General features: G+C 39.3%; 1 long non-coding RNA gene across 1 annotated transcript in view; it reads left to right on the top strand.

Moving 5' to 3' along the window:
• LOC134809253 (uncharacterized) overlaps window positions 1-25153 on the top strand; it is a 355314-nt gene extending 330161 nt beyond the window's left edge. Inside the window, exon 5 of the long non-coding RNA XR_010154519.1 lies at window positions 24868-25153. This is a non-coding gene — a long non-coding RNA (uncharacterized LOC134809253). The remainder of the gene's footprint in view (window positions 1-24867) is intronic.
• Window positions 25154-25993: the final 840 nt, after the last annotated feature.

Raw genomic sequence — 25993 nt, 5'->3', positions numbered from 1 at the left:
CTGTGTAGTGTGTTGGTTTTGTTTCCTAATGTTTAATGAATGTTATAAATGACGCTCACTAAACAAGACCTCACACCAACAAATTTTCTATTATTTTGAAATTTTCTATCCTGTTTGCCATAAGGCCTTTCATCTTTTGCTTGATTAGAATATACGCATGAGTGTTATGCTTTTCCTTAAATTCCTGTAGGTCATCAAGTGTCTGCCCCCAGTTTCTCCTTTTGATGGACAGATGCCTGCTTCCCTTCTACCTCTGACATAGAGTGCCGCTTCCAGACTATTGGCAAGAAAGGCCACATAAAGAAACCATTGCCGGCCGGGCGCCGTGACTCACGCCTGTTACCCCGGCACTTTGGGAGGCCGAGGCGGGCAGATCATGAGGTCAGTTGATCGAGACCATCCTGGCTAACACGGTGAAATCCCGTCTCTTCTAAAAATACAAAAAATTAGTCGGGCGTGATGGCAGGCACCTGTAGTCCCAGCTACTCGAGAGGCTGGGGCAGGAGAATGGCGTGAACCCGGGAGGCGGAGCTTGCAGTGAGCCGAGATTGCGCCACTGCACTGCAGCCTGGGCAACGGAGCGAGACTCTGTCTCAAAAAAAAGAAACCATGGCCCACCTCTTATGAAGTTCCTTCTCATAGGATCATAATGAATGGAGAGTTGAGTCGTCCTAAATTGAAAGTGCAGGTCTTGGAGTCAGATGAGCCTAAGTTAAAACTCATAACCCACTCACTGGCTGTGTGACACTGGACAGGTTATTACCCTCTCTGAGCTGAGCTCTTTCCTCCCCCATCTCCTAAAGCTACTGTGAGAACTGAAGGAGACAAGGTCTCTTGAGTGCTTAGCATGGCTTCAGTGCACTGTGGATGGCCCATAAGCAATATTGGTTTTGTATTGTTGCCACTATTATTATTATTATTAATAAATTGCAGGATCCTCCATAGAAGCAGGGTGATGTACAAGATGTGAGAAGAAAACAAAAGGCAGAATGGTTTGAGGGGCAGAGGGTTATTTATGGGTTTGGGTATTGTGCGGATGGGAGATTAGGAAACCAAACAAGAAGCTCCATCTGGAGTTGTTGAGGATGCATTGACCAGACCGCAATCCACAGCCATGAAGTCTACCTTCCAGGAGAGCTCAGTTCTTATTTTCATCAGACTATAGGCCTGTGCTGAGATGGTCATGTTTCACCATGCCCAACAATCCATGCCTAGGGAACCAAATTCTGAAGTCAAACTCTTAAAAATCCTCCCCTTCTAGAAAGGTGCCATTGAGACAATCCTTATGTCTCAGTCCTGAGCATCCCAGCCCTCCATGGCATGGTGTTGTCACCATTCCCAGGACCTTCCTCCCTGACAGGTCATCTGGGCTGTCACTGCTGGGTAGGGTCCCAGGTTCATGGCCCCAGACAAAAAGCTTCCTGGTCATTGCTGGGCTCTCCCCAGTCCTCTCCCACAGTTTAGCTGGTGTTCTCTACCTCTTGTCTGGGTCCTGCCCTTCACCTGCCTTGGTGGTCTCTTTGTCCTGCTTAGGTCAGCCCTGAGCAGCCATGGGGCTTAAGTAAAATGCCAGAAGGTTTTCCATCTTGCCTTATGGGTGCTACTCTTCCGACCCAACCCATTCTCACATTGCCAGGGCATATAACTCTGTCTTTTCCTTTCCTGTCTGTCAAAGCTCAAGATGATTCATAGGATTCAACCTATTTTTCACTCTTCCTGATTTGTACTGGTTTCTCTAATCCCTCTACTGCATGAGTCAGCAAGACTCAACATTTGATAGAGAACTTATTTTTAAAATATTTTTAAAATATTAAAAAAATAAAATTTACTTTTAAGTTGAAGGATATTTTGAGTCAATTAGAATTAATTTTGAATAGGACTGAGATTAGGGGCCTGAGAAGAATATCATTGGCCGTAATCAAAGAAGTAGAGTGATCCAATATTCTTTTTATTTATTCATCTTTCTCTCTTTAAAAATGTGATAATATATATATAGCATACAGGCGCCTGTAGTCCCAGCTACTCAGGAGGCTGAGGCAGGAGAATGGCGTGAACCCGGGAGGCGGAGCTTGCAGTGAGCCAAGATCGCGTCACTGCACTCCAGCCCGGGTGACAGACCAAGACACCTTCTCAAAAAAAAAAAATATATATATATATATATGTGTATACATATGTATATATATACACATATATATGTGTATATATATGTATATATATACACATATATATGTGTATATATATACATATATATACACATATATATACACACATATATATATACACATATATATAAAATAATATTTATCATTTTAACTATTGGTAAGTTTATAACCCAGTGGCATTAAAGTATATTGACAGTGCTGTGTACCCATCACCACTATCTATACCCAAAACTTTTTCATTGCTGCCAACAGAAACTCTGTACACATTAAACAAAAGCTCCTTTTACCCCCGACAGCCCTTGGTAACCTTTATTTGTTCATCTTTTTAACCACTGAGAAGTGAACTCAGCTAGCTCGCTATGCGTATTGGTTTTCTATTGCTTCATACCAAATTACCACCAACTTAGTGGCTGCAAACAACCCATATCAATGGTCTCACAGTTCCTGTAGGTATGAAGTCTAGGCTGGCTATGGCAGGGCTGTCTGCTGATGGTTTCACAGACCACAATTAAGATGTTGAACGGACTACCATACTGTTCCCATCTAAAGGTGCTGTGGTTCTCATCTGAGGCTTAGGATGCTTTTCCAAGTTCACTGTTAGTGGGATTCATTTCTCTGTGGTTGTCTGGCAGAGGTCCTTATTTTCTTGCTAGATGTTGGTCCAGGAAGGCTCTTGGCTTCCAGAGGCTGCCTGCCGTTCCTTGCTGTGTGGCCCCTGTGGGTGGTTCACCACATGATAGTTGCTTCTTTCAGGGCAACAAGAGCACATCTCTCTGACTTTCTCCTCTGCAGCCAGGTGGAGTAAACACTCTTAAAGACCTCGTTGGATGAATTAGCCTCATCCCAAATAATCTGCCATTTGCATATAATGTAATATAATTCCAGGACTGATACCTTATCGTATTTGAAGGTTCTGCTGATACTTGGAGGAAGGGATTTTATAGGGCTTACATACACCAAGAGAGGGTATCTTGGGGACCATCTTAGAATTCTGGCCCCACATTCTACTAGGGCCAAGATCCCTCAGCGCAAATGCTCTTTAATAGTTCTTTCTGTGCTTAATTTCTACCAAGGTGTTTTCTAGTGTTCTGCTTTTTAAGACTGTGCAGGTTGGTTACCAAGACAGAGAATGTAAGTTCTCACCTTTAATTAACATGAACTTGATTAAGTCCTTTCACTTTCTCAATTATTTAATCCATGTCTGTACATACGGAATTCTCAGTGAAGACTAAATCTGTGTGGAGCGACGGGCAATCATGTGTTCACTCAACAGTCACTGAGCATTTATCAAATGCCAAGTCCTAGGCTGGGTGCCAGGGGGCTGGGACTTCTTCCAGTTGCAGATGTATGTTTAAGAGATCCTCTTTTTCATTGTCTTAGTCCATTTTCTGTTGCTTATAACAGAATACCTGAAACAGTTTATAAAGAAAAGGAATTTATTTTTTGCAGTTATAGAGGTTGAGAAGTCCAAGGTCAAGGGGCCACATCTGGTGAGGGCCTTCTTGCTGGTGGGGACCCTATGTAGAGTCCTGATGTGGCACAGAGCCTCATGTGGCCAGGGAGCTGAGGGTGCTCACCTACTTGCTTTGGTCCCTCTTCCTCTTCTTAGAAGGCCTCCGGTCAGACTCCCACAATAAGCTATTAATCCATTAACCCATCAATCCTTTAATCCATGGGTGGATTAATCCACTCATGAGTGCAGAGCCTTCATGACCCAATCACCTCTTAAAGGCCCCATTTCTCAATACTACCACATTGGGAATTAAGTTTCAACAGGAGTTTTGGAGGGGACATTCAAACCATAGCAGTCATTTCTCACTGAGGATACACCAGTGATCAAAGCAGCTAAAAAGTCCTACCTTTCTGGAGCTGACATTATCAGCAAGGGAGACAGAAAGTGAATATCACATATGATACAGTATATAATGGGCCAGAGGGTGATAATGTTCTGGGGAAGGAGTGCTGGATGGTGGACTAGAAGGAGAGTTGTAATTTTCAAGGGTGATCTTGAGCAATACAAAAGTCTTAGAAATACCAACCAGGTTGGCCCGGCACGGTGGCTCACATCTGTAATCCCAGCACTTTAGGAAGCTGAGGTGGGCGTATCACGAGATCAGGAGATTGAGACCATCCTGGCCAACATGGTGAAACCCCATCTCTACTAAAAATACAAAAGTTAGCTGGGAGTGGTGGCGCATGCCTGTAATCCCAGCTACTTGGGAGGCTGAGGCAGGAGAATCGCTTGAACCAGGGAGTTGGAGGTTGCAGTGAGCCGAGATCGTGCCACTGCACTCCAGCCTGGGTGACAGAGTGAGACTCTGTCTCAAAAAAAAAAAAAAAAAATAAAAATAAAAAAAAAAAAAGAAGAAGAAGAAGAAGAAAAAAAAGAAATACCAACCAGATGATAGTCTGAAGCCATTCTTGAAAATAATCAACAGAGAGGCCTTTCCAAGACATCTAGCTCCATGGCATGCTGTGCTGCATGCTGTTTAAAGAGAATTTTACATCCATAGACCCAGCCTCACAGAGTGAGCAATTTCAGTCCCGTGCACAGCCAGAGACAAGAAAGCAGAGTAATAAAATGAAGCCAACGGACAATGAAATGTTCATACCCAAGATATGCCAAGAGCTAGCCCTCAGTGAATTTTAAAAAGGCTTCAGAGATTATTTTGGAAACTCTTGCCTTCCATTTGAACCTCCTCAGCTTTAGCAATGTCCCTGGGACAGACACAGAGCGAGGTGAATAGTGGAGCTGGAGGAACTTAGAAATGACCTCATTTATCCTAACCTTTAATGCATTAGTTTAGGAACCTTTTATCTACTGCTTTAGGAGACTGTAGTTCCAAGAAGTAGTGATGTCCCGAGGTCACCCAGAGAGTGGCAAAGCTTGAACTAAGCCTGGCCCTCTTCACTCTTCATCCAGTGCTCTTCCCCCATACCTTCCAGAAATGGCCCTCTGGATACCCCCTCCCAACTCCTGCACACTCACACCACACGGTAGGGTTACCTCCCTGTTCTCCTCCAGCCCCTATCAAAGTTCTCCTGGCTCTCTTCAGGCTATGAGTGCCCCAAGAGAGGAACTATATTTTATTTGATGCTGGATTAGTTTCCTGGGGCTGCCACACCACAAACTGGGTGGCTTAAAAAAGGAAATGTATTGTCTTGAGGTCAGAAGTCTGATATTAAAGCATTAGAGGGTTGGTTCCTTCTAAGGCTGTGAGGGAGAATGTGTTCCAGGCTCTTTCCTAGCTTCTGAAGGCTGCTGGCAATCTTTTGTGTTTCTTGGATTCTAGACATATCACCCCATCTCTGTCTTCATCTTCATGTGGCATTTTCCCTGAGTGTGTGTGTTTCTGTGTTCAAATTTCCCTGTTTTATAAGTCATACTGAATTAGGGGCCCGTCGCAAGACCTCATCTGGACTAATTACATCTATAATCGCCCCATTTCTAAATTAGTCACATTCTGAGGTACTGGGGGTTAGACTTTCAACATATGAATTTTGTTGAACCCATGACAATTCAACCCACAGCAGATACTATCACACCAGCATGCAGCATAGAGACACTCAATAAAAATGTGATAAATAGATGTGCGTACGTTGTCTGCACTGGCTTTTACATTGTCATCATCTGTCTCTTTGTTACTTTATTTACCTTTCCCAACTCTTAGCATCTCTCAGGCTACTGTCTGCCCATCAACTGTGGGATCAGGTCTAGGGATGAATCAATGAGAGAGGGCTACACAGCCTCTCCCAGTTCCCAGAGGTAGCCTTAAGGGGATTTACCCCAAAGGAAATGTTGATTGGTGCACATGGAACAACAGGAGAAAAACGTGCACTTAGCTGGATATTTTGAAGGTGGCCTCTAAAAATGACACAGTGAGGCCAAAATTTACCTGTAATTCTATCTTCTCTACAAATTCCAAACTCCAGCAGTCAACCAGTAGAGCATCTTGGTCAGGTTCTTCTAGGCACCTTGTTCTAGTCAAATCTCACTACAAACATTTTACAGCTGCAGAAACAGAGGGAGATTCTAGGATGTACATTTCAAGGTTCAGTACTAATCTTACTTCCTCCATAAAGAATTCCAGGATTTTTTCACCCAGAAGGGCTGTCTTCCTCCTCTGAATCCCTGTGGCAAATACCGTATTCATCATGCTCAAGACTGTTGTCCCAGAATTAATTTTATCCTAAGTATTGGCCAAGAGATTGAATACAAGAGTAAATGGTTAGGGTAGTCCAGAGATGGTCTTATGTATTAGGAGAGTAAGTTTTCAGGTTCAGTGGTGCTAAGAAATTCCTCCTTTATCTTAAATAACTCTTTATACTCTGATAGTAGAAATTCCTTCTAGTGGAGGAAGGTGGTGTACAATATAATTATCAAGATAAGACATCTACTTTAGTTCATACTAAGGTGTGAATGACTGATATAATGACCTTGTCTAAGAAAAGGTTTTGATAAAAGATAAGGGAGCATGGCAATACAGAGGTTGCCTGAAGGGAAGATGGAAGAGGTAGTTGGGAAACAGAACCAATGCATGAGGAAAGGGCCTGGAAGTAGGAGACAGATGCCACTGGAAATCAATTTTCTTTACAATTGTGTTTGTAAAGACACATTTCTGTGGACGAGAAAAGGAGACATTAAAGTTTCTGGATCCTTTGGTTCCCAAAAGAATCATTCTCTTCTCCTGCCTATTGGGCTTCTATGTCTTACTTTTTTTAATATAAAGGATTTCTTTACAAAGAAGTGTGAATGTCTAGCTATTTAGGAACATGCTGGAAGCTGATCAACTTTATTCTTGAGCCTGGTCTTATCCTACAATTGAAAATATATTTATAAATGTCCACCTAGATGACAATACAAAATCACCACCTAAACATTAGTATTTCTGTGGAATGACTGCTGAAAAAAGTAGGTCAGTTTATGGAAACCTCTCTGAGAGGCTGTGAGTTTAGTAAGTTTCGTGGTACTTATGAGTCAAGGCAGAGCTCCCAGGACAGCTGCCTGATAGATAGAGGTCCCTTCTCCTGGAAAATTTAAAACATGTCTCATCAGACTGGTAAATGTGCTAGTAGAGTTGAAGATCCATTTACTATCTGTGGGAGAAGGAAGTTTATTATATTTGACCAACTCATGGTTGGGTCCTAATAAAAGATGTGTCTCAAATTATGTCTAAGTCTTCATTCTAAAGCATGCCAGAAATTTTGAAGGGAAAGCTCAGCTAGAGACAAGCCAAAGATCTGTCTTGCATCTCCAAGGCGTAACTTAAGCTGAGTTATTGGAACACGCACACATTCACAGTATTACAAAAAAAAAAAAAAAAAAAAAAAAGGTCAGCTGTGGCGACCGCCAGGAAGAAATGCCAGACACTGCCAGTTTGGCTGTGCCCTAACATATGTTCATTCATGGGCATGCAGCCAAAATGGGGCCTGTTCTTCAGTCGAGGCCTGACTTAATGCTTCATTACCTTACTCACCTCAACACAGGATGTAATGTTGAGCATTGAGCAGCAATAGCTGGCAACAGAAATCAGTGTAAATTACTGTAGGTTTAAATAGTTGGATGTTTTTCCAGGGCATATTCCCAGTCTATATTCTGAAAATAACTTGATAGGGTACTTAAAAAACTATGTATCTTTGCTCTTAAGTCAATTTAATCTCATAAATATTTTCTTACTGTGACAATTTCCATGTAGCATGCAAAATACAAGTAAAACAAAGCTTTGATTTTCCTTAGTTAACTTATGCCTTTTCCAATAACTGAGTTTTAAAACTAAAATAGGAGCAAAAGACCAATCTTATATACATTTGTTAAGTGTTCATTGTATGTTTAGTGTTCACTGTATTAAGTGATAAGATTCTCTTACAAATACTTTAAAAAATATTATTATTATTTAGAGATAAGGTCTCATTCAGTGGTCCCACTGATACAGACTATATTCTTATTGTTTTAATTGGCCCCTTTATGTCTCTAGACTGGAAACTCTATGAGTGTTGACCTTACATCCTTATCCCAGCCTCCACCAGGAGAAACAGAACGGAAACAGATTAAGCTAAGGAGAAAGCAAACCTAAAAATGCAAATTCACTTGGGAAATAATGAAAAGTGAAAAGCTTTTAGAAATAACAAAGCAAAATTACATTTACTTTTGTTCATTAATTTATTTTATGACCATTTGATAAACATTTGTTCTATACAATGGTATTTGAAAGCTTAAGGATCATATTGTCTTTGGAATACCAAATTAAAGAAACCTACTACAATAAAAAGCTGAATGAAGTAGAATATTTATAGATACACTTTTAGCTACACTACTATTAATAAAATGCTAAATGAGATGTCCAGTTGCAGCCGTGATGAATTAATGAGTTTTAGACATAGTTGCCAATTCATGAAAGTAAGGAAAATACCTGAGGCAACTATTTTCAGATATTAAACTCTACAGTTAATGCAAGGCTGTGCTCCTCAAAAGAAGGGAGACACATAAAGTGAACCCCACATTCAACTCAGTCTTTTGCCTGGGTATGCTTTCCAACCTGTGACACAAGGAAGCAGAACCAACACTGGGCAGGGGAAACAGACCAGAGGCTGGAGCAGCATTAGTAACTGAGTTTGTTGGTTGAGGCACTAGATAGAGGGGAACCTCACAGAGAAGGAGTTCTATATATCAGCATAGGGATTCCCTGGAGTTTTGAGTGACATACTAAGCTCTGTATGGGCAGATAAGACTCCATGAGGCCAGGCAGAATATAGTTGCTAGGGACTGTGAGAGTGGAGAATCCTGAGGACACATAGTATTAAGAGATGTTGGGGTGCTAATGAACCAAAGTTGAAGTTCCAATTTTAAAGGAAAATATCAACATAGTGAATGAACAGGTGGGAACTACCAGCTGATAAATGAAAACTATCAAAAAGAACAAGATAAAATTTCTATAACTTAAAAATAAAATAGCAGAAATAGAAATTTCCCAGGATGGCCTTAATGGGGATTGGAAAATGCAGTAAGAAAAGAAAGGGTGAATTAACATAGAGGTCTATGGAAACTACCCAAACTGAAACACTGAGATGGAGGAGAAGGAGAAGGAGAGGAGGAGATTGAAAAAATATGATGAGAGCTTCAGTGACCTGTGGCACAATATCAGGTGATCTAATATATTTATAATTGAAATCCTAAAAAATAAGGAGAGAGGTTGGAGAAGATAAGAAAAAAAGGAAGGATAAAAGATCAAGTCATTTCCAAATTTGACTAAAAATGTCAATCTGCAGATTCAAGAAGCTCAAATAATCCCAGACAAAAAAAATACAAAACAAAGTCATTTTTAGGAGCATTATAATAAAATTGATAAAAACTAAAGAGAAAATTTAAAGCATCCAGAGGAAAAAAACCAAATTAGATACACAGGAAGAATGATAAGAATTATTTTAGGCTTCTTGCAAAAACAATATAAACCAGGAGACAATGGAATAATATCTCTACAATGCTGAAGAAGCAACAACAAGATTAACATAGAATTCTACATATAGCAGATATAGCCTGTGAAAATAAAAGCAAGATGAGAACATTTTTCAGGTAACCAAAACTGAGAGAACGTGTCAATAGTAGACCTACACTTTAAAGAATGTTAAAGGAAATTATGCAAGTGGAAGACAAATGTTACCAGATGGAAATCTGGATATTGAGGAAGAAATGAAGAGTAACATACCTTATAAATATGTGGGAAAATATAAAAGATGCTCTTTTCTCAATTATTAATTTCTCTGTAGGCAAGAATAATAAAAATGATAAAAATGTGTGGTTTATAACATATGTAGAAAAATATATGGCAATAGTAACACAATGGATGGGAGAAGGTAAATGAAATTATACTTTTGTTAGTTTTTTATATGATGTGTTATTAATTCAAGATACATTATATTGTGCTAAAGACAAATATCATAATCCTTAGAGCAACTACTGAAAAATAATATATGGTGTTCTAAAAATCCAAAAGGGAAGATAAGAGCATATTATAAAATACAAATTGAATCCAAAAGGAGATGTGAAAGAGAGAAAAAAAGAAACAATGAACTTCTGAGACAAAAGAAGACAAATAGAATGTTAGGAGACTCAGCCATACAATCATTTTATTAAATATGAAGGCATTTACTTAAAATACAAAAATTATAAGGCCTTTTTTTAAAAAAAGCAAAACTCAACTATATGTTGTTTGCAAGAGATTCACTTTAAATATACGGGCAAGGCTAGGTTAAACAAAAAGGATAGACAAGCTAAAACATGCAAATAGTAATCACAGGAAAACAGAAGTGGCTATATGAATATCAACAAAATAGACTTAAAGACAAGTATTACTTTCTGTAGTTTTGTCTGATTGAAGGAATGATTTCACAGTTGAAGAAGATCTTTAAAAATATCAAAAATCTCCCTAGGTGGTTCTCATGCTGTGTAGCAAATTGGAAACTGAAGTAATTAGAAAACTCCTCTCCAGTGAAGATTGATTAAAGAAACAGAGTGAGGAGGTGAGAGAAAGGGGCCTAATATTTGTGTTCATGTATGAACCACTCTCCATGGGGAAAGAAAGTCAGATCTATGCTGAATTTCCACCAAGTGTTCAAAGCAAAACCAAGAGGTGGAAACCTTCGTGGCACTAGATTTCAACTTAATATAGGAAAGTACTTGCTGACTCATCCAAGCTATCCAAAATAGTCTCAACTTTTCACAAATGAAATGTGTTAATATGCAAGGCAGTGAGGCAGTGGGTTCCATACACTAGAGATTTGACAAGGCCAAGTGACATCTTGGTGAGGATGTTAAATGTGAACTTAAACATCAGCCAGCCAGCCCTGAAGTTCGTCACCAATGTCAAACTGTGTTTATGCATCAGTCTGCTGACTCCCTCCCTCGTTTGTAAGTGTACAGCAGAAAAAAATGGAAATGCAATAAGTCTGACTTAGTCTGTTTTTAAGAATGTGTGTTGCTCCATAGTATTAACGATGTCTTGTTTAAGTCCTCACAAACCATCTACATAACAAGTGATTATTGAGTCATGTTAGAAATTATTATTTTGCAGAATTGGCCGTCTTCTTCTTTTTGAAAACTGAGGTGACCTTGTTCTTCTTTTTGAAAATTTCCTATCCTCCATATCTCCTCAGAGGTTGCCAATGATTCAGTGATTGCCCCTATAAAGTGTCCCAGTCCTCAAGTTAGTTTTTGTTTTTTTTTGTTTTTTTTTTTTGAGACGGAGTCTCGCTCTGTCGCCCAGGCTGGAGTGCAGTGGCGTGATCTTGGCTCACTGCAAGCTGCACCTCCCGCGTTCACGCCGTTCTCCTGCCTCAGCCTCCCGAGTAGCTGGGACTATAGGCGCCCACCACGGCGCCTGGCTAATTTTTTGTATTTTTAGTAGAGATGGGGTTTCACCGTGTTAGCCAGGGTGGTCTCGATCTCCTGACCCCAAGTTAGTTTTATAGAGATAACAGACGTGAAGAGTCGCATCATGTAGTTATTAACTCATTGGCTTTCTGAGTCCACAGTGTAAAATTCTTGGCTCAGCAATTAAGTAACTGAGTGCTGTGAGCATCTATGCAGTCTCAATTTCTATTTTTTTAATTTTTTTTTTTTTTTTGGGACGGAGTCTAGCTCTGTTGCCCAGGCTGGGGTGCAATGGCGTGATCTCTGCTCACTGCAACCTCCACCTCCTGGGTTCAAGCGATTCTCTTGCCTCAGCCTCTCCAGTAGCTGGGATTACAGGTACCCCCACCACACCCAGCTAATTTTTGTATTTTTAGTAGAGATGGAGTTTCACTGTGTTGGCCAGTCTGGTCTTGAATCTTGACCTCGTGATCTACCTGCCTCAACCTCCCAAAGTGCTGGGATTACAAGTGTGAGCCACCACGCCCAGCCTGTGGGGTCTCATTTTCTTTATCTGGAAACTTAACTTTCTAATTCAAAGAGTGGCTGTGAAGATTAAATGAGGTGTCCATGACACACAGTAATTAGACAATCAATGTCAACTCTCACCTAACTGAGGCCTCAGCTTTATTATAGCACTAAGTGTTTTTAGGTCGAAGAGGACTGTCAACAGAAAAGATGATTCCAAATAGGAACTCAGGTAGTTTCAGTTCCTTTCCATTGTCTGTGACATACATTGACCTATTTCTCAGTGCAGTAAAACACTAAAATCCACCCCTTCCTTCTTGGCTTTGGGGATTTTTTAAAGACTTATGTTTCTAGACTTTGCCAATAATCTAATTACAAGATAATATTACTGGTTATGAGTTCCTCTCTCCTTCTGCTCTCCTTGTCTTTGAGAAGCCCCAGCCCACTGGATGACCCTTGGTCATCTCATCCTTGTAGACATTTCCTTGATTTCCCTCATCAAAGACATTCCCAGTTTATCATCAGAAATTAATTTTTGCACACTTCCCTTTCTTTTTGAAATAATGACTTTTTCATTATTATATCAGGAAAGACAGACCTAACATGGTCTTTGAAACATGGTAGGTGTTAAAGGAAACTTTTGTTTTCCTTAATTCTTTTGCAGCCATTACAACTTCTAAAACAACACTTTCTTCCAAGATTTCCTTTCTTCTTACTCCAACCGTCTGCTTGGATTCAGCATAACAATTCTCTGTATCTCTCTAAGAGATAAAGATAATTCTCGGAGTCTGGGAGCAAATGAGAAGAAGAGTTAGAGATGGCTGTCAGTTTCATAGCCTGGGGCCTGGGAATTAACAATGACTTTTGCAGAAATAAGGGAGAGTGGAAAAGGCCTTATGGAGGAGGGAAGGCAAAGATATTTGGTTTTTATTTGTTAGTTTTAACTTGCTGATGTGAGATGATGGCATATCAGGATTTGTTTAGCAGATAGTTTGTGGGAGAGGCTGAGCCTGTCCTTCCACATTTGGGAGTTACCCATAAATAAGACAGGGATAATAGGAGTTTTGGTCATGGGGAGATCACAAGGGAAAACAGGAGGAGGTGAGGATCAGCTGATTACACTCCTAAAGACAGTGTAGAGTTTGGTGGGGGAGGAATCGGATCCACTGAAGACAGGAGAAAAATCATCAGAGATAAGGGTGGAATTAGATGAGTAATTGTCATGGGTAAGGAGAATATTTAAATACTTTAAACAATCTTGAAATAAATGGTGCTGAGAAGACAAAGAAGATGAAAATTGAGGAATATCATGGGATTTGGCCTCACAGCGTAATAACAATGGAAAACACACAAAATTCAGCACTTCTGACCACTTAAAATTGGACCAGTGTGGTGTCAAGCACCTGTGTCACTTACTTATTACAATAACTCTGTGAGACACTGAAATTTATTAGAATCCTATTTCAAAAGGAAGAAAAGCAAATTGTGTAGCTAGGCATTAGCCCTTGAGAGAATAGGGGATCCAGCTCTTGGAGTCTGACTCCAAAGCAAGAGTTCCTTAACATTTAATTTCCACGAAAAACTTATCTCTAGTATAGGGCTGGATAACAGATTATAAAACAACAAGGAACTCTTGGGTGATGAGGAAGTCAAGGCAGGAGGTGTCAACTACTCTTTCAAGAAATACAGCCGGGATGGGAAGGGTAGAGAGAGTAAATTTGAGTGCAGTTGGGAAAAGTTGAGAGTTTTACTTTTGTTTCTGAGGATGAGGAAATATGGAATATAGGAAGAAGAGATGGAATTAACAAAAATTAAAAGAGAAGGCAGTGTTTTGTAACTTCATCTAGAAAATTATGGTAGAATGGGATTGGATATTGCTGAGGTAGATGCAGAAATAGGTTTAGAAAGTTTAAAAAAAAAAAAAACAACCCAAATTTTCAAGTTGTGAGCAGGGCTGTCAGTGAAGGGGAAGGTACCCTGGAACACAGTGAAAGATGAAGACTGGAATAGGGAGAGGAGAGAAGATGAGACTTGTGTTAAAAAAGAAGAGATTGCTGGGAAGACAAGTGGAGAGAAACTGAGAGAGACCACTCCAGCTCAGAGTGGCCAAACATGTGTGCATGGTGGATCCCAACTCCTGGTAGGAAAAAGAATTGGTAATGCCTGTCCAATGTCCTTTGTGGGATAAAGTTTCTACAGAAAACCATGTGATCAGGTATGATATTTTGGATTTGTCATTCTGTAATGCAGTCAACTTGGGGGATGTGGGGGATGGCTGGAACTTGAATTTGCAATGCATTTAATGGGCTATTGGACATTTTGTCAACTTAAGGTGCCTGGATTTGAGTTTCACTTGGTGGTATCGTATGGAACTGCGTAGGTCAAACCAATTTCAATTTCAAATATTAACATAACTAGAAGCGCCTTGTGTCTTAATTAGGGGTCATCAACTCCCTTGTAAAGTGGTCCTTGTCAGGACTGCCCATGGTAATTTGGGGAGCTCGGTGAAGCTTAAAATGAAGGATTTGATAGTCAGTGTTTTTAGTCATATTGTTTTGTTCTCCAGCAAATAATGGGTAGCTCGGACTCCAATTAGAGCAGTATTCAAATAATTTTATATTTGCATATTTGAACTGACCGTCTTCAGGAAGGAGAGGCCAGGACAAGCAGCTCTCCAATTATTTAGAGCAATTAGAAGAGATGATCAGACACTTCTGAGGTCTCATTAGCAGGCATGTTGCCTGCTCTGACATCTCCGAGATCACAGCCGCGACTGGGTGCTGGCGGCCCACATTCTCCTCTTTCGGAAGAGTTCTGCAGACAGTGACTCACTTCGAGTTCAACAATGGTAGCTATTTTCACAGCTGATTTCTGCTTTCCATTGGAAAAGTCATACATTACTGCTTTTTCTCTAAAATATACATTATAAACACCAATGTCTTTTTCTATTTAATAGCTCTCTCATTTTTGCTTTAGATCTAAATCCATCATCATCTTGTTACTTAATACCAGGCCACAGTGATTTCCCAGAAATACAACTTTGTACCTAGGAAACTAACTTTTGGGAAGTGAGGTACCCAGATTTCAACTTTTGTGTTCATTCAACTATAATCACCTTTTTCACTGATAAGCCCCCCCCCTTTTTTTTTTTTTTTTTTTAAAGGCAGAGTTTTGCTCTCATCACCCAGGCTGGAGTACACTGGCATGATCTTGGCTCACTGCAACCTCCGCCTCCCAGGTTCCAGCGATTCTCCTGCCTCAGCCTCTGAGTAGCTGGGATTACAGCCACCTGCACCACGCCTGGCTAATTTGTTTGTATTTTTAGTAGAGACGGGGTTTCTCCATGTTGGCCGGGCTGGTCTTAAACCACTGACCTCAAGTGATCCGCCCGCCTCAGTCTCCCAAAGTGCTGGGATTACAGGTGTGAGCCACCGCGCCGGGCACACTGATAAGCACTTTAAGCATAGATCAGAGTTTTGGTAGTAGAAGTCCTCCAGTTGGCAGAAAAAAGCTGTTAGCTCTCTGTTGATGACTGCACTTGGTGTCACTTTCCAAAGTAGGGATTTCCTTTATAATGACACCTAAGCCTCCCATTCTGGTATAGTTACCAAGCTACCCCAAGACAACTGAGCAAATAATTCAGAGTGATGGTTTTCATTTCCTTGTATCCTGCTTCACCAAGCCCAGCCCTGCCTCAGATTTCTTGTAATCCCAAACTTAAAGATATTCCTGCATTGCAAAATCCAGATTTTTAAATCAGAGCAAGACAATCATTCTTAGCATTTTCTGAGTTCCATTTTTGCTTACCGTATTGAGCCTAGGTAAAGTGGATAGAGAATCTGGTTTAGATAAGACTCTGTGTTTACTAATTTACTAATGTTGAACTCATCATGCATCACTGCTCACAATCTTATCTCTCTTAATCTGGTCTGCAGAATAGCAATAATGATACCTATATTACCTGTCATTTATCCAGTTGCTCTAAGATCCAAAGGAGATGATGTTTGTAAAATAGTTTTGGAAATGATGAATAGATCATGTGCTTTTTCATACATGCAGAGAATTCTTGATCTGTTTCCAAAATTTTATAATATATGGAATTCAAGTTGACATTGCTTAGTGGTTCAGAGCATGAATTCTGGAGCCCGCCTGCCCAGGTTTGAATCCTGGCTTTATCATTTACTAGCTATGTGACCTTGGGACATTATGTAACCCCTCTATTCCTCAGTTTCCTCCTCTGTAGCATTGGAATAATAATAGGATCTACGTCGTAGGGTTTTATGAAGATCAGAAGAATAAAAGATACAGAGCCACACCCAGCACAATAAATGCAATAAAAATATCAGTTAAATAAAAATTATCTTTCTTGAGAGGCCTGAGAGAGTTGGGCTGGGGGCCCTGGGTTTAATGTTAGCTGCTCCTGGCTTTCCTCAGGCATCAGTCTTTTAAACCAGGTCGCAGCTCTGCCATGTTTTTGTGCTCACAGGTTAATTTTTAAGCAAGAAGTTTTGTTAGGGTAGCCTGACTTTAGGTGTATTAAACTCAGAAGAATATGTCATATTTCATTTTAAGGGTACATGAGGCAGCTTAGCACAGGTCTTGGGCAAGTGATGTAAGCTCTCTCCAAGCCCCCAGTTCGGCCTACCTTTGGGAGTTGGGAAGACAGACAATGGAAAGGATTTTATATATATATATATATATATATATATATATATATATATATATATATATATATTAATATATATTATTATATATTATACATATATAATGTATATATATAATTAATATATATTTAATACTTTAAGTTCTGGGATACATGTGCAGAATGTGCAGGTTTATTACATAGGTATACACATGCCATGGTGGTTTGCTGCACTCATCAACCCATCATGTACATTAGGGATTTCTCCTAATGTTATCCCTCCCCTAGCCCCTCATCCAGCAACAGGTCCTGGTGTGTGATGTTCCCCTCCCTGTGTCCATGTGTTCTCATTGTTCAACTCCCACTTATGAGTGAGAATATGTGGTATTTGGTTTTCCTATGTTAGTTTGCTGAAGATGATGGTTTCCAGCTTTATCCGTATCCTGCAAAGGACATGAACTCATCCTTTTCTATGGCTGCATAGTATTCCATGGTGTATAGGTGCCACATTTTTTAAGCCCGCAAGCCACCTTAAAAATGTCTTGAAGATTCTGTGAAGCTTGGCTTCATCCAGTTATTGTACCCTTTGGCTAACACCAAGTAATGCCTGACAAGAGTTTGACCAACATGGTAGCCTGAAGATGAAGTATCATTTAACTGGAATAATAACAATATTTTTGCCAGGTAAAACATAGGATGCCCAGTTAAATGTGTATTTCAGATAAATGGCAAATAATGTTTTGCATAGTGGTCTCTCAAACATTTCATGGGACCTAGTTATATTACAGATATTTACTGTTCATCTGAAATTCGAATTTAACTGGGAATTTTGTATTTTTATTTGCTAAAACTGGCAACCTTTGATAATAGGATTTACCTCAGAGGATTTGGGGGTTAAATAAAGTTATACAAGTAGAATGCCCAGAAAAGTCTTCACATGTAATATGTGTTTAATCAATAGAGGTATCTCTTAAGTAAATGGAAAACAATTTCCCAGTTCCGTAATGATTGCTGGGGGTTGACCATGCTAAATTTTGCATATTCAAAATAATTCAGCATTCAGCTGAATATTTCCCCATTTTTGTCTGCTTTTTAGTTAGCTCCTGTCTTTCAAGTTATTTAAGAATGCTTATAGGCTAGGTGTGGTGGTTTACACCTGTAATCCAGTGCTTTGAGAGACTGAGCTGGGAGGAGAGCTTGAGGCCAGGAGTTCAATACCAGCCTGGGAAACATAGTGAGATCTTATTTCTACAAAAAATAAAAAAAAATTAACAGGGCATGGTAGTGAGCACTGCAGTCCCAGCTACTTGGGATGCCAAGGCAGGAGGATCTCTTGAGCCCAGAAGTTTGAGGTTATAGTGAGCTATGATTATACTACTGCACTCCAGCCTGGGTGACAAAGCGAGATCCTGTCTTTAAAAATATTTAAATAGAATAAAAAATATATTTTTAAAAAAGAATACTTATAATTTCATTATCTCCATTTCTACATTATATTGTAGATGCTTAGTAAATTTTTTAAAAATAGTCTATGTTAAGCTTTGAAAAAACAAACATCCAACCCCATCCTTTTTCCTCTTTTTGTTACTGAAAACATGGCTTATTAAGTTTTGAAGACTCTCTCTTTCCTAATCAGTAACTTCTACCCTCTCAATTCCTTCTACAATGACATAATCCAGCCTTTCATACCATCAGGCCCACTGTAAGAACTGATCCTGATACCGGGTACTTTGTATCCAGGAATGGAATCACACAGTGAATGGGTGGAGTTAGGCATAGCTTAGGTCTACTTTGGGTGCCCAAATGGTGAAGAATTGGCTTTTAATTGAGGAAGCCTTTTATCTGTAGACTGAGGCCTAAGGGAAAACACTCAGCAGGTTCTCTATGCCTCTTTGTGAAGACCCGGAATCTCATGACAAATGACCAGGGACTGAAGCCCCAGCCAAACAGCTAACCTTGTCCTGAAGGATAAGTCACACTGTGTGAGGATCATCTGAGGACTCTCCTAAGGAAGAGGAATGGACATGTAAGATCCTGGTCTACTGCATCACTCTATTCTATGCTCGGGTCTTACTAAAAGAGAACAACAAGGACAAGGCAATAGATACGGCTGCTGATCATTGGTCTGGTCCTCTGTCCCTGTGATGAATTCTTTATTGCTCACTGTAATTATCTCATCATCATTGTTTCTCATTGATGTGCTCCCTCTTGCTCTCCTTCTCATTTGTCCCCTGCCGCCACCCGGCCGCAAGACTGTAAAACTGTAAAACAAGATATTGGATATGGAGGATTGACAGGTATGAAATGTACCTTTGAGTGTAACTTCCAGGAGTCCCTAAGAATCAAGTCCGGGCCACAAAATACAGTAGCTATTACTAGACAAGCAGCTCCCATAGATTGCTTTAATGAAGCTGATTTTTCATACACTTACTTCAACTTTCAGAAGTTTTCCTGGAGGTTTGACTGCTTATGCATTGTTTCCCACTACTGGAGAATTTCTGATGTTTTCATTTGTTTGTCCTTTGAGCAGAGAACCAGCAATTGGATAACAAAAGTATCTCCTTTTAAGCACATTCAGTCTTTTGGAAAAATATTTAGAGCTTTCTTAAATATAATAACACATAATAAAAATGATCAGCCTGTAAAGCTACAAGTCCTCTCTGGCCTTTTGTGGTTGTTTTGTCTGCCTCTGGTCATTCCACTATCCTGCCATCACTTTCTTGCAGGGAAAAGACTTCCAAAAGTCTTATTTGCCACCTGGTCCCAGAGACTTCCCCAGTGTGTACCCAGTGGATGCAAGTGAGAACACCGCTTTTGGGGTCCTAAGCATGTGGGTCACAGTAGTTTGTGGGAACAATGTGTAATGAAAGTCTTCTACATTGATCAACTTTTGATATTTACGTTGGTTGGCAATGAGAGAAAGCTCATGTATGAGAGATAGGCATGGTTGGGAGTTTAGGTTCTTTTTGAATTCGTTCATATGGGTCCTTAGGCAAACCTGTTCCCTCTTGCGACATATGTTTTCATCCCGTGGAGCAAGACCAGCCTACCACAAAATGTGTGATGAATATTTTATTTCTGAACCTAACTACATGATTTTGTATGGAATAAAAACATAATAAATTCATTGTCCAATGTTGTAGATGCTTTTTTATTGGCATCAATTGTCAGAGGTGTAATAATTGCAAGCATCCATATCACAGGAAATTCCAGAGAAGTGAGAAAGAATAATAGAATTTTAATGCAGGGAGGAAGCTTAGCGATCACTCTGGCTGTGAACTGCATCTCCAAGGAGGAACTCACATTTTGGGACAGCCAAGGTGACACAGTAAGCTGGGGAGGGGCAGGAGAACTGGGACCAGACCCGGGGGTCTGCTCTCCTAAGCCCATGCTCTTCAACTGGGGCTCTGCAGAAATGTATGTGTTTTTTGTTTTTACTGAATTGAATGTCTGAATGAACTCCAATTCATTTGCAAAAAATGCCAAGAAAAATGTTGAGTTTGTTTTTTTTAAATATCCAGAACTAAAAATGTGTGTTGCAGAGAATAACACCCTTTTAAGAATATATTATTAAACAGGATCACGGGAAGGCCTTCAAGGTATTAATGAGTGGATTTCACAGGAAGCAAACCATCATATATGATATAGTTACATTTTACATTTTATATCTTTGGAACTCAACTATAATTGAAGGCACTGATTGCACTTATAAGTGAATATTCTTTCTGCCCTCAATGTGTTTTCTGAGATAGGTATATTTGTTCCAGTGTACTATATTTGTTGATTTTATTAAAGATTCTATTATAATAAAATTTAAATATTCACATTTCTGTATATAAAATGAAAGTGTAATATTTATTATATAATTATAATAAAACAAAAACAAACCAACATTGAAAGGATGGGGATCCACAATTTTACTTTCTTATTGTTCTAGCCTGTTAGGAAATCTGTTGTTTATAAATTGTGGTTTCTGAAATGACCCTCATTTTTTTGCTACCACTGTGAAGTTCAGTGTTAATCTTTTAGCATCAGCTGTCATCCTTCCCATCACAGTCACCACTGGTAGTTATAAAGCAATTCTATCCATTAGCCAAGAAAAGAGATACTTATTCATAAAATACTTGGAAATTGTCAGAAAAATACAGAAATGGGCAGCATTGAGAGTGGATCGGTACTGGAATCCGCGCTATGAGTAAAGAAATTTGAAGTTAGAAGCATGTGTTAGAGAAATCTGTGGAGGACAACGAAAAAAATTAAAAATAGAACTACCAGTGGAAGCAATCCCACTTCTGGGTATTTATCCAAAATCATCAAAATCAAGACCTCAGAGAGATGTTTGCTCTCCCGTGTTCATTGCATCACTACTCACAATAGCCAAGGTATAGAGATAACCTAAATGTCCATTGCTGAAAGAGTGGAAAGAAGCCGGGCGTGGTGGCTCATGCCTGTAATTCCAGAACTTTGGGAGGTCGAGATGGGTGGATCACCTGAGGTCAGGAGTTTGAGACTAGCCTGGCCAACGTGGTGAAACCTCATCTCTACTAAAAATACAAAGATTAGCTGGATGTGGTGGTGTGCACTTGTAGTTTCAGCTACTTAGGGGGCTGAGGCAGGAGAATTGCTTGAACCCAGTAGGCAGAGGTTTCAGTGAGCCGAGATCATACCACTACTGTCCAGCCTGGGTTGACAGAGTGAGGCTCTGTCTCACAAAAAAAAAAAAAAAAAAAAAAAAAAAAAAAAAAAAAAAAGAATGGATAAAGAAAATATGGTATATGCATACAATAGAATATTATTCAGCCTGAACAAAAAAGGAAACCATGAAATATGCAGCAGAATGGATGAACCTGGATGACACTGTGTTTAGTGAAATAAGCCAGTTACAGAAAGACAAATGTAGCATGAGGCATCTAAAATAGTCACACTCACAGGAGCGAGAGTAGAAAGGTGGTTGCCAGGGGTTGAGAGTGGGGGGAAATTGATGTGTTGCTATTCAAAGGGCATAAAGTTGCAGTTAGGCAAGACGAGCGAGTTCTATAGATCTGCGGTACAACATTGTACCTATAGATAACAATACTGTGTTGTACACTTAGACATTTCTTAAGTGGGCAGATCTCATGTTAAGTGTTCTTACCATAATTTTTTTAAAAAGTGATATGGAGGACCCAAAATACATCAGGCGCTGCTTGTCTGTAAGCCACTGGAGAATGCCGTTGGCCTGTTTTCTGTCTTTAGTCCCAGCAGTAACCCCTCTATCATAGACATCATTTACCATGAAAAATGTGAACCCTAGAGAGAGTAAGTACTTTGCCCCAACTTATGCAACTGGAAGCATTAGACTTCGTATTAGAGCTAATGATGAGGTCATCCCTGGGTGTGAAGGGTAGTGAGATCCTCCATCCTTGGGGGATGGTTAACCATCTACATCTTCTGTCCCATCTTCCAAAGCCAGAAAGAATCCATGGGTGAGGGATTCTCTGGTCAAAGGCTGACTTCACTGAAAAAGAAGAAGATTCAGATCAGTCTGTGCTGGGTGAAGTGACTCCAGAAATATGACGCAACTTATGCATTATGGGGAGCACACACCAAGGGGCCAGGCATCCAGGAGTGACAAGACACTGTCCAGGCAGAAGATGAGCTTTCCCTTACATGGCTAGGTATGAATCAGACTCCAGCAATCCAGGCAGCGGTAACAGGAAGGCAAGTCTTCCTCCAATTCTGAAATAATTAGTAGTCACCATTAGGAATGTTGAGGTCAGTTAGTGTGTTCCTGTCTTCTAGACTATCTACAGGGATCAGAAACATAGCCCTGACTGAATGGACCTCTGTCAACATTGTAAAAGTCCTCTCTCATTCCTTGTCTAAATAGGCCTAATTCTTAGAGATCCCATAGATATCATAAAACTTATGTTTTCTAATAGGCAAGAGGAATATCACAATGCTAATTGCCTCTTTAAAAAAAAAGAAGTTCTGATTTGAAACCTGATAAACCTCTCAAGTAATGATTGGGTCATGTTTACCTAATTCTTATGCATCGGTGAGTGTCTAAAAGAAATCATTATTAAACCTAGCTTGCTGACTGCTTTCACTAAGTGTTAAATAATAAATAATGCATTTCTACTTCAATTAATCTACTTAGACATCTCACAGGCCAAATGCCTTGGTGGAGATGTTCTAATCTACAGAATCAATCCCCGGCATGACTCTGCCTCTTGACATTTGGAGCTCCCTAACACAGAGCTCTTAATTCCATATACAAGGTAAATGGATAATTTAGATGACTATGTTCTGCCATTGTGCTCAGACTGATAAATAAGAGAAGGCACTGTAATGACAACTTGCAAATCTACTCAAGGCAAAATTTGGAATGAATCTTCACTCCCATCCATATGAGACAATTTTTTCTTAATTTCATATGCTTGTACATTTTTCACCTTAACATGAAGGTGTGCGTGTGTGTCTAAGACTTTTGTAGAAGTGCTAAGCATATTGTTTCCTTACTATGGGGTTTATTAAATGATCCAAATTCTAGTCTTATTAGGACTGCTTAAAAAGTATTAGCAGAAAGTCTGAGTATTCAAGATAACAAAAAGGTGTTTATGTAATATTAACTGTTATTTTGATATTTCCTTCTGATTCTCGTCTATGTAAATAAATATCTTATACGGTTGAAACCCTAGTATACATGTCATTTTCTAACACTTTTTGATAATCATTATGTTGAAAGTGTTTCCATGTGACAGGAGCTTTAATAATTATAAATGTTAATATTAAGAATAATACCATAACTCATCTAAAAATGTACAGTGATTTAACACTCTTATTAATTTTGGAAGTTTCATTTGCTTCTCTATTTTTGTTATTAATTTCATAAATAATACTGACGTGAACATCTTTGTGCATAGAGGTTTTCTTTTTTCCTTTCTTTTGAGGTCAATGGTCTAAAGACATATAGTACAATTGCCACATGTAAATATATAGATTCACTCGATGCTTCCCAGGATTAGACATGATCACTGTGCAAAATATGTGATAATACAATAAACAGAAAGTTACTGTTTTTTTAAATGCATACTTTTAATTAATAGTGAGATTGAGACTTTTCCATTTCTGTGTTCACTAATTCTATGTTATCTTCTGCTTCTGCATATCATTAGGCTATGTATCTGTTGGCATCACTGCTTTATCATTTTAGGAGATTTCATCAGTATTTTGCAGGATTTGTAACCACATATAAGAGGAGTGGAGGATTAAAGGCAATCAATCAAAAGTATGGGTAATTGGTGTGCATTTCATATGCTGCTAATCTCAAGGAGTTAAAAACACACATCCTTTTAAAAATAGGAGCTAGAAAGTCCCCTGGAGGCAACATCTTTCTTCATTTGTTCCATACTTTGCATAGCATACTTCCTGGAGGACCCTTTGTAAATTGTTGTGCAGTTGACTCAGATACTTTTTTCCAAGTTATCTCTGCTCACCCAGAGTACCCACCCTCGCCAAATATCGCACTCATTGTCATGCTTGAGAATGTCATCCATCACTTCTTGGTGGAGTTTGTAGGCCCTTGTTTATGCTGTGTCTTGTTCTGCCTACACCTCTGTTGTGGCTCCCCTCACCTTGTAACGACTTATTTATGCTTCAGTTTGTGCAACGGGCTGTGAGCCCCTGTGAGAGCACAGGGGGTGGGGGGCTGTGCATTTTCATCTCCATGTCCTCAGTATACAGAATGGTGCCAGGAAGAGACTGAGTGCTCCATAAGTGCATGGAGGTACTCAACTCAGGCTTTCAGGTGCTCAATAAATGATTGTGGGTGATAAATGAATGGAATTAAATTGAGGGATTAATTTTTATATCAGTATGCTATATTGATATGTAATCCATATATTAAAAGCACAATTTTTATATTAATAGTTAATATAATTATATAAATTATATAATTAAGTATAATATATAATTATACAATGCAATTTATAATTTATATATGATATCAAAATGGTATATTGATATGTATTCAATATATTAAAAGCCCATTTTTATATGAATATTTAATACAATTAATCATATAAATTATATAGTTAATTATAATATATGCTTATATACATATAATATATAAGATAAATAATAATAATAATTACATAATTATTAATTATATAAATTATATGAATCCTATCACATTGTCTTCTTCCTAGGGTCTAAATCACCTCTGGTTATGAAGGGCCTGGAGCCAGATATGAGCTTCTTAGAGCTTTTGGCAGTTTCTGGTGGAGGCCAGCTCTCCTTGTCATCTACCTTGGCCTGGGAAGCCTGTTCCCCTCTGCAGAGGATGAGCTCAGGGCTACACCTTTCCTTCCAGGCTCTCATGGTGTGGTCCAGGCTCCATTTCTTTCTCTTTGAACCTCACTTCAACATGATTAGAGTGACTGAAGGTAAAGAAATAGGAACTGTTTTACCGTAAATAAATTAGTCCCTGCTACACTTTTTCTCTGTGTTGTTTCATCACGTGTACTCACCTCAAAGGTCTTGTCAGCCCTTCACACCCCTGTGAGTTGCATTAAGCAATGTCACAGTGCTGCAAAACGCTTAGAAATATGTGTGTGCGTCACACAGAACTGTCCAGCCTTCAGAAGGAAAGGACCGAACATCTTTGTGCGTCTCCCTGTGGGAAAACAAAGATAGAAACTCAAATGGGCTCATTCTTTGCCTACATAAATATGTTTATCAGATGCAATTAGACAGCAGAGAGAATGGAGTCCAGTGTGTTGGTGGAAAAGCTGAGAAAAGTCCATGAGGTTTTTGAAGACTGAGGTTTTCCATTTTGTTGTTTAGAGAAAACTAGATTGGATGCCTTGAAAGAAATTAAGATATTCTTGTTTACACTTTTCTTTGATATCATGATTTTTGATAGAACAATTGTTCTTGGACAAGGTTTTTCTTAACAGGCAATCTAAAAATTTCCCAGTGGGGCCTTTACTTAAATGAAGAGCAAAAACATAGCTATAACTGATTTTCAAAATTATATAACTATAGGATTTAGAACCATTCAGCCTTCTGAAATGCTTACAGTCATGATCTAACGGCGTGACTATGACTTTGATAGGGAGGTAAATAACAAAGCCAGTGTTGTCCTGGCCAGGAAGCCGTAGAGGTAAGCCACTTTGTCTTTACATCTAAGCACCCTGCCCTGCACCCGGTTCAGTAAGTAGTGATGTCGAGTCTTGCCCCAGTTTATCTCCCAGGGATATTAGAATAAACACATTTGGAAACTAAAGATGCCGTGTAAACACAGTAAATTTATCCCTATTTTTGTTTAACATC

Source organism: Pan troglodytes, chromosome 22, assembly GCF_028858775.2.
Source record: "Pan troglodytes isolate AG18354 chromosome 22, NHGRI_mPanTro3-v2.0_pri, whole genome shotgun sequence".
NCBI lineage: Eukaryota > Metazoa > Chordata > Mammalia > Primates > Hominidae > Pan > Pan troglodytes.
The sequence above is the reverse complement of the archived record's forward strand: the minus strand, read 5'-3'. Positions and strand labels throughout refer to the sequence as shown.